This window comes from Microcaecilia unicolor, chromosome 1 (assembly GCF_901765095.1).
Source record: "Microcaecilia unicolor chromosome 1, aMicUni1.1, whole genome shotgun sequence".
Lineage (NCBI taxonomy): Eukaryota > Metazoa > Chordata > Amphibia > Gymnophiona > Siphonopidae > Microcaecilia > Microcaecilia unicolor.
Genome location: NC_044031.1, coordinates 222,028,573 through 222,041,418, shown reverse-complemented (window position 1 = coordinate 222,041,418; position 12,846 = coordinate 222,028,573).

The window sequence follows — 12,846 nt, the reverse complement described above, 5'->3', positions numbered from 1 at the left end:
ACAACGCTAATGCTGCCGGGATCCCAGGTACATTACTGCAGCGCCGAGGGAGGGAGGAAGAGAGGGGTAGAGTCGGAATCGCGCGATTCTGGACCTCGCGGGCGGGCGCCTTCACACTGCCCCGGAAGCCTTCTCTTAAAGAGAGGGCTTCCGGGGCAGTGCGAAGGCAGCGTGGATACTTAGCTAATGCTGCCGGCCCGGGATCCCAGGTAGAAGCGCCGGACGGAGGAAGAGAGGAGTAGACGTTCACGGACTCAGCGATCCTGGACCTCGTGGGCGGGCGGGGCGTAACTTGATCTGGGAGAAGTGGGGCACAGCAGAGGGAGGGATGGTGAGCAGAGTGAGGGAAGGAGCAGGAGATGAATGGGATTGGGAGGGGTGGTGGGCAGAGGGAAGGATGAGACTGGCTATAGAAATGCTAAGTAGTAGTAGTAGTAGACTGGGAGGGGTGATAAGTAGAGGGTGGATAGGACTGGGAGAAATGGGGCACAGCAGAGGGAAGGATAGGGGAGAGAGGAGAATTGCTGGGTATGGATGAATGGAGGGGGGCAGGGGAGAGAAGAGAATTGCTGGGTATGGATGGATGGAGGGGGGCAGGGGAGAGAAGAGAATTGCTGGGTATGGATGGATGGAGGGGGGGCAGGGGAGAGAAGAGAATTGCTGGGTATGGATGGATGGAGGGGATGGGAGAGAAGAGAATTGCTGGGTATGGATGGAGTGGAGAGGAGAGTTGCTGGACATGGGTGGATGGAGCGGAGGGAAGAGGAGAGAGGAAGGTTGCTGGACATGGGTGGATGGAGGGGAGGGCAGGGGAGAGGAGGGTTGCTGGACATGGATGGAGGGAAGGGCGGGAGAGAGGAGGGTTGCTGGACATGGATGGAGGAGAGGGAAGGGAGAGAGAAGAAATGCTGGACATGGATGGAGGGGATGGAAGAGTGAGGAATGAGGGAAAAGGAAGAGAGGAGAAAATCTGCACATGGATGAAGAAAATAGGCAGAAGCTGGATCCACTGGACAGTCAAGTCTGCGGAGGACCCAGCTTTTACTTATGGATATAGAGCAAGAAATGAAGAAGAAAGGAGGAAAGTAAAGAAATAAATGGAAAGGAAGCTCTGGAAACGGAGTTAAGAGGACAGATAGCAGCAGAATCGGATACTGGGCCAGCATGATCAGAAAAACAAAGTCACCAGACAACAAAGGTAGAAAAAAATCATTTTATTTTCATTATAGTGTTTGGAATATGTCCACTTTGAGAATCAGGTGCTCAACATTAAAAGTTTATATTTATTTACTTAATTTATAGCATTTTATCCCACATTAAACGTGAATTAGATTGGAACCTGGGATCATTTAATGTTTTTTTTTCCTGGAGAGAGTAATGCATTGCCTCCCCTCCCCCAGGCTCTCTCCCCGGCTATAGCCAGCTCTGCAATTTTGAGGGGAGGTGGACGTGGGTGGACGGGATGGGGGGGGGCGCAGAGGTGGACCGGGGAGAGAGCCAGTTGTTAAACATTTACCAGCACACCACTGTCTAGTGCCCACCCTTCCAACCTGTTGGCCCACCCAAAAATTGACTTCTGGCTACGCCACTGCTCCACAGGAGCCAAAAACTCCAAGCTCATAGCTCTTACGGGTTTAGGAGTGGTACCGCCGACAAGGGTTCAGCTGTAAACGACTTCCGTTTCAGCATACACTCCTAACTCACTCCTCCACTCCTTTGGACATGGTGGTTAAATGATTTGGGAGGGATGAAGTTGTTTCCAGGTGCAAGAGCATTGACGCTCCTTCGCCGGCGCTAATCAAAGGACTCATCAACCCAGTCATCTGTGGGCAGCTCGTCACGCAGCGGTCCCACACTTGCTGCACAGGGGACAAAACGCTGGCCATCGGTGGCTGACCCCCCATTGTCCCCTTCCTCTCAGTTAAGGTAAATGCAGATGCAAAGAGGAAATTTCAAGTAAACAAAGACAGAACTTCAGAGGACAGCTGGGCCGTTGAGCGTATGAGCTTCAGGTCACCATCTTTTCACTCTCCCTAGTTTGGGACACTCTTTGTCTGGTTTCTCCTCAGAGGCCTGTCTGATATTGGTAACCCTTCAGCATAGCCCTCTGAGTCACTGAAACACGGAAGCCCCTCCACCACTAGAAGGTGGTGTCCCTTCGGAGGGGAAGTTGTATTTTAATGACAAGGATATGAATAGTCAGTCATATTCCACAGTGTGGAATAAAAGCACTTGGGTATCCCCAGGACCGGTAGATCCTGCTATAGATGCATTCAACAAACTAATATTACAAGAAATCACACGTTTAGAACATTAGCCTTTTTTTCAACTTCAAAATTTGATGCAGAAAGAGAGAACAGCTTTGGAGAGATTAAAAAGTAATTCAGAAATTGTTAGTGGGCGTGCAGACAAGGGAGGAGCAATAGTGGTGTGGAGTAAAGTCGATTACATACAGGAAGCTATGAGACAACTTTCAGATCCCCTAGAAAATCAAAAATTGGACATTGATCCAATGGACTCGTTATTAAAGAAGGTGGAAGAAATTACCATGGAGGGTATTGAGCAAATTTTCTTTCAAAAAATGAGTATAATATTTTGATCAGAATGCTAAATTACCTATTTTTTATATAGTACCAAAAATACACAAAATGTTACAGAAGCCTCCCGGACCCCCAATAGTCTCAGCGTATAATTGTCTTTTGGAAAGTACCTGTAAATATGTGGATATATTTTTTTTAGCCCCATATGTGGAACAAGTTCCTTCATATTTGAAAGACACCACTCATTTTTTGAATAAATTGACAATTACAATTAGGTACAAAACTATTTCTGCTTGTTACTAATAAGTTACCTATGAATATTCAATCTTTGTGCACTAGGTATTGTCCTATTGTGGATTAAAAACTGGTTAAAAGATAGAAAACAGAGAGTAGGGTTAAATGGTCAGTATTCTCAATGGAGAAGGGTAGTTAGTGGGGTTCCCCAGGGCTCTGTGCTGGGACCGCTGCTTTTTAACATATTTATAAATGACCTAGAGATAGGAGTAACTAGTGAGGTAATTAAATTTGCTGATGACACAAAGTTATTCAAAGCCGTTAAATCGCGGGAGGATTGTGAAAAATTACAAGAGGACTTTACGAGACTGGGAGACTGGGCGTCTAAATGGCTGATGACATTTAATGTGAGCAAGTGCAAAGTGATGCATGTGGGAAAGAGGAACCCGAATTATAGCTACGTCATGCAAGGTTCCAAGTTAGGAGTCACGGACCAATAAAGGGATCTAGGTGTCGTCGTTGATGATATGTTGAAACCTTCTGCTCAGTGTGCTGCTGCGGCTAAGAAAGCACATAGAATGTTAGGTATTATTAGGAAAGGAATGGAAAACAAAAATGATGCTATAATGCCTTTGTATCGCTCCATGGTGTGACCGCACCTCGAATATTGTGTTCAATTATGGTCGCCACATCTCAAAAAAGATATAGTGGAATTAGAAAAGGTGCAAAGAAGGGCGACGAAAATGATAAAGGGGATGGGACGACTTCCCTATGAGGAAAGGCTAAAGTGGCTAGGGCTCTTCAGCTTGGAGAAAAGGCGGCTGAGGGGAGATATGATAGAGGTCTGTAAAATAATGTGTGGAGTTGAACGGGTAGATGTGAAGCATCTGTTCACGCTTTCCAAAAATACTAGGACTAGGGGGCATGCGATGAAGCTACAATGTAGTAAATTTAAAACGAATCAGAGAAAATGTTTCTTCACTCAACGTGTAATTAAACTCTGGAATTCATTGCCAGAAAATGTGGTAAAGGCGGTTAGCTTAGTGGAGTTTAAAAAAAGGTTTGGGAAAGTTCAAAATGGCCGCCGAGCGAAGCAGATGTGCGTTTGAGCTCTTGCAAATTTTCCTGAAAACTTTTGCTATGCCTAAGAGAACGGGAAAAGCCGCTGCCCCAGCCTCCCAGCGGCTAAATCCTCCTACTCTAGTGGATCTGATAGATACCTTTTTGCGGAGGACTCCTGATCCTAGTGTGTCAGTGAGCGGCCCGCTGATGGTCTCCGCGGCAGTTGAAGGCCAGCAGGAGAGTCTTGGGCTGGAAGTTTCTCTGAGCCCTGACAGTAGAGCACCGCCCCTCCCTCCCCAGCCTTGTGGAGCTAGCTCTCCAAAGACGGTGCCTCTGAACCTGAACTCCGAAGTGGTTCCAGGAATTGGATGGCAAGAGGCGATGCAAGAACAAGTGGAAGCAGCATTACCCATGGCGGTTGAAACAGCGACGAGGAAGAAAATGCCTCAATGTTGGCAGGCCTCATCTCACAACAAACAGAGGTAGAAACTACTTTATTTCTTTTGTTACAGACTGTTAAACCTCCCAAAGTTACGTTAGACAATCTTTGGACACTGATTCTTGATTTAGGGAAGGCGTTAATCCCTCAGATACATAAGATAAAACAAGATCTTTGACAAACACAGGAGAAAGTGAAACTATTAACTTTACAAGTTCATAAACAAGAGAAGAGACAGATTCAACAAGTTCGTGAAATACAAAGCTTAAAGATTTAACAAATTTAAGATGAAAGACTGAGAACCTGGAAAAGTATTCTAGAAGTAATAATCTGCGTTTCATAAATTTTTCTTACTCTTCTTTAGTGCCTCCACGAGAGATGCTAAAACTTTACTTCAAAGATATTATCCAGATTGGGGAGGAGAATATCCCCCCCCCCCCCCCCTTTGCTCAAGTCTTTTGTTTACCACCTAGAAATTTACAAATACAAGAAACTCAACCTTTGGATGTTACGGCGCTATTAGAAACATCGGATACTGACTCAATAATACCAGCTACTTTGGTAGTGACAGTAGTGTTGATGCCGGATAAGATATAGATATTGAAAATGTTTTATAAAAATCGTGATAAATTATTTAAGGGGTTAAAGATCTCTATTTATCCCGATGTCTCGAGGGAGACACAGGTTCGACGTAAAAAATTTCTTCAGTATAAAATGTTTTGTACATTTTTGGGATCTTGCCGCGTATTTGTGACCTGGATTGGCCACTGTTGGAAACAGGATGCTGGGCTTGATGGACCTTTGGTCTTTCCCAGTATGGCAATACTTATGTACTTATATGATCCCCCAGCAAGAAACAGTAGTGGTTATCAAGAAGTTTAATGCTTGTCCAGGTCCAGAGTGTTTCACCAAACTACAGAGTGTTTGGTGAAACTAGCTACCTTAGCTTTACAAAACAACTATTTTATGTTTCAAGATTATCTTTATCTACAGTTATCCAGAATAGCCATGGGTGCATCATTTGCCCCTACTGTAGCAAATTTATTTGTGGACCATTTGGAACAAGAATTTGTATACAAATTGACAGGATTCAAATCAGTGTGATTTTGTTGGAGATTTATAGATGATGTTTTTTTTGATGTGACAAGACACAGAATCTGCCTAATTGAATAACATTCATCCTACCATTAGATTCCAGCAATTGAGCCATTCCTCTGCAATTACATTTTTGGATGTTAAGATAGATGTTTGGAATGGCAGAAGGAACACTACAGTTTTTTCTAAACCTACAGATCGGAATTCATTGTTAAGGTTTGAAAGCATGCATCCTTTCCATACTAAAAGTAGTTTGCCATTTTTGCAGTTTTTTTGTTATCGCCATGTTTGTGATACAGTGACTACATATAAGCAAGCTTCTATTACATTGTCTGAAAAGTTTATTAGCAGAGATTATCCACGTATTGTCAAACAAGCGTAAAAAAAAAAGAGTGTTGTATGGTTACTGAGAATGGCTGCAGGGTGATATACAGAAACCAGAACATGAGCCGCTGCATATTAAAATATACAAATATGTCTCCAAAAATAGCTCAAGTGATTAAAAAGCATTGGTCAGTTTTGTCAGTACATGAAGTATTTAGAAGAACACGCTGTATGATATCTTATTCAATCAATAGAGATTTAGCTGATGTATTATGCAAATTGGATGTCTGATCAAATAATACTGTACATGGTGCTGGACATAAAAAAATGTGGCCAATGTTCAGTCTGCAATATAATGGAAGAAAGCTCAGAATTCTGGTGGGATAAGGGCCAACGTAGGCTTCAGCTTCGGGTCTCTACTACTTATACTGCTAAATATGTTATTTATAAGATCACTTGCCCATGAGGGCTAGCATACATCGGACTAACGAAACAAATGCTGAAAACATGATTGGCACAGCATAAATATTGTATCCCAGCTAGAAAGATGGAAGCTCCCATGGTTAGACATTGTGTGGAATACAATCATCAGTTTGGGTATTTAAATTTATAGAGATTGAGCAACTTTTCAACAACAGGAGAGGAGATATTTCAAGGTTATTATATCAGAGAGAACAATATTGTATATATAAATTGCAAACTATTGTGCCTAATGGAATGAATGGACCTATGGAATGGGAGGCGTTCTTTTAAAATGGGATTCACTAAGCTTTTTACTTTACTTCAGTCAGTGTTATAGGATGGTGTCACAAAATGCCTAGCTACCCGCCTGGGCCTACCCCACAGCCACTTAGAGGGTCTATCCCCAATACAGCTCAGATCCATCTGCACCTGATGCTTGTGCTCTACACTAGCACCCTCCTGCCACCGATTGGGTCGCAACCGCCTCTGGGCGAGTCTCCCACTCTAAAATTATCCCCAGTGATTTCTAGGTTACTAGAGCCACAATCCCAGTGGTCCCACAGTTTCTAGAAAGCACTCACAGACCCAACACATAAACCATCAGGAATTTTTATCAATCCAGAAAAAGAGGCAATAAACTGAAAACTGTTTACCGTCTTAAAAATGGAACAATGAACAAAAAATGTGCAATCAGCAAACAATAAGAGGAAACTGAAATATGGATCAAACACAACACTAACTAAACATTTGTTTACGTTCTAAAAAGTACCTGGGAAGATCAGGACATAAAGCTGCTCATCAGTTAGCAAATGTAATTGTTTACAGGGCCTTAGTGAAGAGGTCTTTTTCTCTCTTCTTCCTGGCAAAGACTGGACTAAAAGCCAGTATTCTCCAAATGACAATGAGCTCTTGGGCCAATCAGAGCCCAGAACAAGACAATTTCAAAAATATACTGCTTCTTGCTTTCTGTTTGTGTGCTAAAACCAGTGTTTTTTATGGGCAAGGTCACCACAAATGGCTCCGCCCCTATGGTAGCCACAACCACAGTAGCCACACCCCTTATACCAGCTGTGGCGCATATAAGCAGTATCATTGAAAATACTATACCAGTATAGAAGAAATAACTTGTGATTTCTTTTCATTATAAATAATTTATGTAAGCTGTTACAGCTCCAGTATACTCAGTGCAAAATAAGACAGCAGATACAAATTCTCAAATTGGACATCTTCCAAACACTAAAATGAAAATAAAATTATTTTTTTCTACCTTTGCTGTCTGGTGACTTTGTTTTTCTGTAGTATAACAAAGAGAGGGAACTAAGTACAAAAAGAAAGAGCACAAAGGGCCTTTAAAAATGAGAAGGAACACAGTATTTTTAATTAAAATAATCCTTTAATGGTGAAATTTGATTGAAGAGAGACCCGACACGGGCCGTGTTTCGGTGCTGCCGCACCTGCGTCAGGGGTCTCCGAATAAAACTCGCACAACAGCTCGGCAGCACCGAAACATGGCCCGTGTCGGGTCTCTCTTCAATCAAAGTTCACCATTAAAGGATTATTTTAATGAAAAAACTGTGTTCCTTCCCGTTTTTAAAGGCCCTTTGAGCTCTTTCTTTTTGTTTTGACTTTGTTTTTCTGATCGTGTTGGTCCCAGTCTCTGATTCTGCTGCTCTCTATCTGTCCTCTTAACTCCATTTCCAGGGCTTCCTTTCCATTTATTTCTTTACTTTCCTCCTTCCTTCTTCATTTCTTGCCCTACATCCATAGGTAAAAACTGGGTCCTCCGCAGACTTAACTAGAGGAGGTATAGAGTGGATCCAGCTTTTGCCTATTTTCTCCATCCATGTGCAGTTTTTCTCCTCTTTTCCCTTTCCCTCATCTCGTCAGTATGCATCTCCTTCCTCTTTCCATCCATGTCCAGTATTTTTCCTCTCCCGCTCCATCCATCCATGTCCAGCATTTCTCCCCTCTCCTTCATCCATGTTTATCTCACTTCCTCTCTCTTCCCTCCCCTAAATCCATGTCCAGCATTTCAACTCTCTCCCCTAAATCCACCATTAGTCGCAGCGCCAGCAGTAGTGCTAATGAAAGCAACAGGCTCGCCTCCTCCAGCCTTCCCTTCCCTCTCAGTGTCCCGCCCTCGCGGAAACAGGAAATTACATCAGAAGAAGGTGGGACACTGAGAGGGAAGGGAATGCTGGGGGAGGTGAGCCTGTTGCTTTCACTAGCGCCACAGCCAGTGCCGCAACTTAAAAAAAAAAAATAAAAGATTTAAAGGCGGGGCAGCAGGAACAGAAAGCAGGGCTGTCAGGGAGCTGAGGACGGGCAGGTAGGGCTGGGGTTCGTACTGGAACTCGACAGGGGCTGAAAAGGGGGGCAGGTGGAGGCTGGGGCGAGTTACTGGACATGAATGGGAGGGGAGGATGGATGGTGAGCCAGCCCTGGGAAAAAAAGCACTCGCTAAAACTAAAGAAAAGAACATTCATTTCTCTGTAACAGCTTTATAACAAAGAAACACCACCTGCTGGCCAAATATGAGAAATACACTTCAGGACATAATTAATGCAGGAAAATATTCAATGCAGTTTACAGGCTTAACACACACTGGGGCCCTTTTACTAAGCCATGTAGGCAAGTACGCATGTCCTACATGTGCCAATTTTGAACTACTGCAAGGCTCGGGCAGTAATTTCATTTTTTAAGTGCGTCCACTAGGCGCACTGGAAATTTTCTGGTGCACGGCGCTAACTGGGCAGTAATCTGCATTGTATGCACATTGACCATTACCAACCCATTAACGCATGAGAGACTTTACTGCTAGGTCAATGGGTGGCAGTAAGGTCTCAGGCCCAAAATGGACACGAGCCAATTTTTATTTTGCAGCACATCCATTTTTGGCCAAAAAATAAAAAAGGCCTTTTTTGCAGTTGCGCTGAAAAATGAACCTGCACACATCCAAAACATGTGTCTATACCAGTGAAGGCCATTTTTTGGCGCACTTTAGCAAAAGGACCCCACTCTTTCTTCACAGTTGGACTTAGTGTAGTTTACTCCTTTAAGAAACCAGAGCTCATTGATTGGCTGAGAATCCTTGGTATCCTTTTAAACACCAGTGCCATTTTGAAGAATTTACTTGCAGCAGCATTTCTCCTCCAGAGCATCAAAACCAGGGGTGGCTTTAGTCCCTTGTTGGGGTATTATTTCTTGTGCAAGCATTGACTTTAACAATAAAGCCTACAGTTTTTAAGTTTAATTGTGGAGCTTGAGTTTTTTGCAAGTCTTCAATGGATCAAGATAAGTGATTCATCAATTTTTTTTATGTGCACAGATTTATGGAATGTTTTTTGTTCTTTGTTTTTTTCTATTTTTGAGGAACCAGTTTGAGAATTGGTTATATAGTTATTTGAGATATATAGATGAACTGGGTTTTGAAGTAATGTTTCTCCTAAGGGAGTTTGTTTTACACTGCTGTTTTTCTGGTTTCAAGTGGGGCCCGTGATAAATAGTCCATTTAAGGACTTGTTAAAAAGTCTACGACTTTCCCTGGACAGTTGAGGCTCCATTATTTAAATAAATGTTTTTCATTGTTATAACTTCTACCCAAATGGTTCTCAGCAAAAAATATCTACTTATGCCATTTCCATTCACGGCCTCTCAATACTTTGCCTTAAGGCATCAGAATACCAAGCAGCAACCCTATGGGAATGAGATTGCATCTGCTCTCAGTCTTGCAAGCATACTTAGTAGTTTCTATTTTTCAACAATCACCAATGCTTTCATGTTCAAAAACTCAGGGGTGACGTTCTTATATGGCCAAGAATCTATTAAAGCTTGCAAATTAATAATATTCCTCAAATGTATTACTAAGTATTTTGCTACTGTTTATCCTGAACTATACAGATAAATTTAATTAAGCAATGATTTCACCAAGGAATAGCCAAATTTAAAAGTGACGAGGCAACAGAGGAAAACCGACAAGAATTGGGAAAAAGCAAAAGATTAAGTATATTTATAATTTTCTTATCCATGATTAGTTGAGATAATTTACTAGAAACCCACTGTCAACATAATATAATCAAAATCTAATGCTAGAAATAAAGCCAACAATTCATCATAGTGGACATTAAAATTCCCATGAATAAACTGCAGATAAATTGAAATCCACTGAGAACAACCATTTAGGGGCCCTTTGACTAAGCCACGTAGGTACGTATGTGCGTCCTATGCATGTCAATTTTGAACTACCCCCTGGCTACTGCGAGGCCTGGGTGGTAATTTCATTTTTTACCGCTAGGTCAATGGGTGGTGGTAAGGTCTCAGGCCCAAAATGGACCCACGCCAATTTTTATTTTGCCGCACATCCATTTTTACCCCCCCCCCCCCCAAACGGCCTTTTTTTACAGGTGCGCTGAAAAATGGACCTGCGTGCATCCAATACACGCGTCTACACTAGCGCAGACCATTTTTTGACGCACTTTAGTAAAAGGACTCCTTAGTGAATAATGACAAGTTGGTAGAAAAAAGGGAATGGGGAAATATAAGTTGCAGGAGTAAAAAAAAAAAAAAAAACACAGGGGGCCTTCAAGAATGGGGGGGGGGGGGGGGGGGGGAATCAAATCGGTGCTTTTTAGACTCCTGTATGGGTGTGCTTTGGATTCCCTCTTACATTTCCAAAATATACACTGCACAAATATCCCACTGACCATTAAGAAATAACACAGAAACAGGCAATAGTAGTAAGCAAAGAAATCAATTTTAAACTTAAATGAAAGATAATGGCAACCTCACCTCCATGATCCACATTCTTTATCTTGCCATACATAACCAGGGGCCAAATCTCATTAGCTAATACTGTATCCATAGAAGCTAACCAAGACTCAGTAATAGGAAGGACAACCAACCCTTCAGATCAAACATCATCATAAAGAAGAGGAATATTATCTCCAACTAATCTACCATTTAAAAGAGCAATTTGTATACAGGAGACAACTGAGTAACACCATTATTCACACATTCTATAGTAATTACTGCAGTAGAAGGCCTACAGTGATTCACATCAAAAGGCCTGTTAAGCCCAGCATAACAGCCACTCCCCAGGTAGGATCAGAGATGTCTGTGAGAGAGCCACTGCAATATATAAAACTGTTGTAACTTTAGTCACAGCAATACAAGTAGATTTAAACAACCAACAAACTACTTTGAACCAGGAGGAGCAAACAGAAATACAACTTCCAGTGTGCCCAAAATAGTGGCCTACATAGTCTCCTGAAGGGGCACAGAAAGGATAGTGCACCTTTGTCATACCCCTTTATTAGCATACCTGCAGAAGCACACTACAAAGCCTGTGGTGTTTTAAATGTCCAGAGGGCAAAGAATGATGACATCAAATCTCAGGGAAAAGCTCACTGCCTCAGTATGGGAAGAGTGCTTAATGCAACAAAGCAACAAAAGTTGGTAAAGTTCATCAAATCAAGTCACAGTAACAATAGAAAAAAAGGTACTCTCACAGTCTCCTAGAGGCAATACTAGAAAGCTTCTCCTGAGAGCACATAATGATGATATTAAATCTGAGGGCAGAGCTTATCGCCTCAATATAGGAAAAGTGTTTAGTGCAGCATATTTGTTTACTATGTGTGATAATACATTTTAAGATCCTTTTTTGTGAAGGTTCTGTCTAAAATCAAATGTAGTGTGTTATAATAATGTCTCTTCCTAAAGCTCTGACACTGTCTCATACACTAATAGCCTCTGTGAAGCAGCCTGTGGGGGAGAAAACTTTTAATTTCACACATCTTACACAAAATCTGTTTTCCTCAACAAAACAGAAGTTCAGACTCACTTACTTATGTGAAAGATCCAGATGTGCACATAAATAAATCAATAACAGGCTTATTTTCGAAAGAGAAGGGCGCCCATCTTTCGACACAAATCGGGAGATGGGCGTCCTCCCAGGGTCGCCCAAATCGGCATAATCGAAAGCCGATTTTGGGCGTCCTCAACTGCTTTCCGTCGCGGGGACGATCAAAGTTCAGGGGGGCATGTCGAAAGCATAGCGAAGGCGGGAATGGGGCGTATTTAACACATGGGCGTCCTTGGCCGATAATTGAAAAAAGAAGGGCGTCCCTGACGAACACTTGGCCGACTTTACTTGGTCCTTTTTTTTTAACGACCAAGCCACAAAAATGTGCCCTAAATGACCAGGTGACCACCGGAGGGAATCGGGGATGAGTCGACCTCCCCTTACTCCCCCCAGTGGTCACTAAACCCCTCCCACCCTAAAAAAGTTTTTAAAAATATTTTTTCCAGCCTCAAATATCATACCCAGCTCCATGACAGCAGTATGCAGGTCCCTGGAGCAGTTTTAGTGGGTACTGCAGTGCAATTCAGCAGGCAGACCCGGGCCCATCCCCCTTACCTGTTATACTTAAGGTGGTAAATGTGAGCCCTCCAAAACCCACTGTACCCACATATAGGTGCTCCCTTTCATCCCTAAGGTCTATGGTAGTGGTGTACAGTTGTGGGGAGTGGGTATTGGGGGGGCTAAGCACACAAGGTAAGGGAGCTATGCACCTGGGAGCTTTCTCTGAAGTCCACTGCAGTGCCCCCTAGGGTGCCCGGTTAGTGTCCTGGCATGTGAGGGGGACCAGTGCATTACGAATGCTGGCTCCTCTCACGACCAAATGGCTTGGA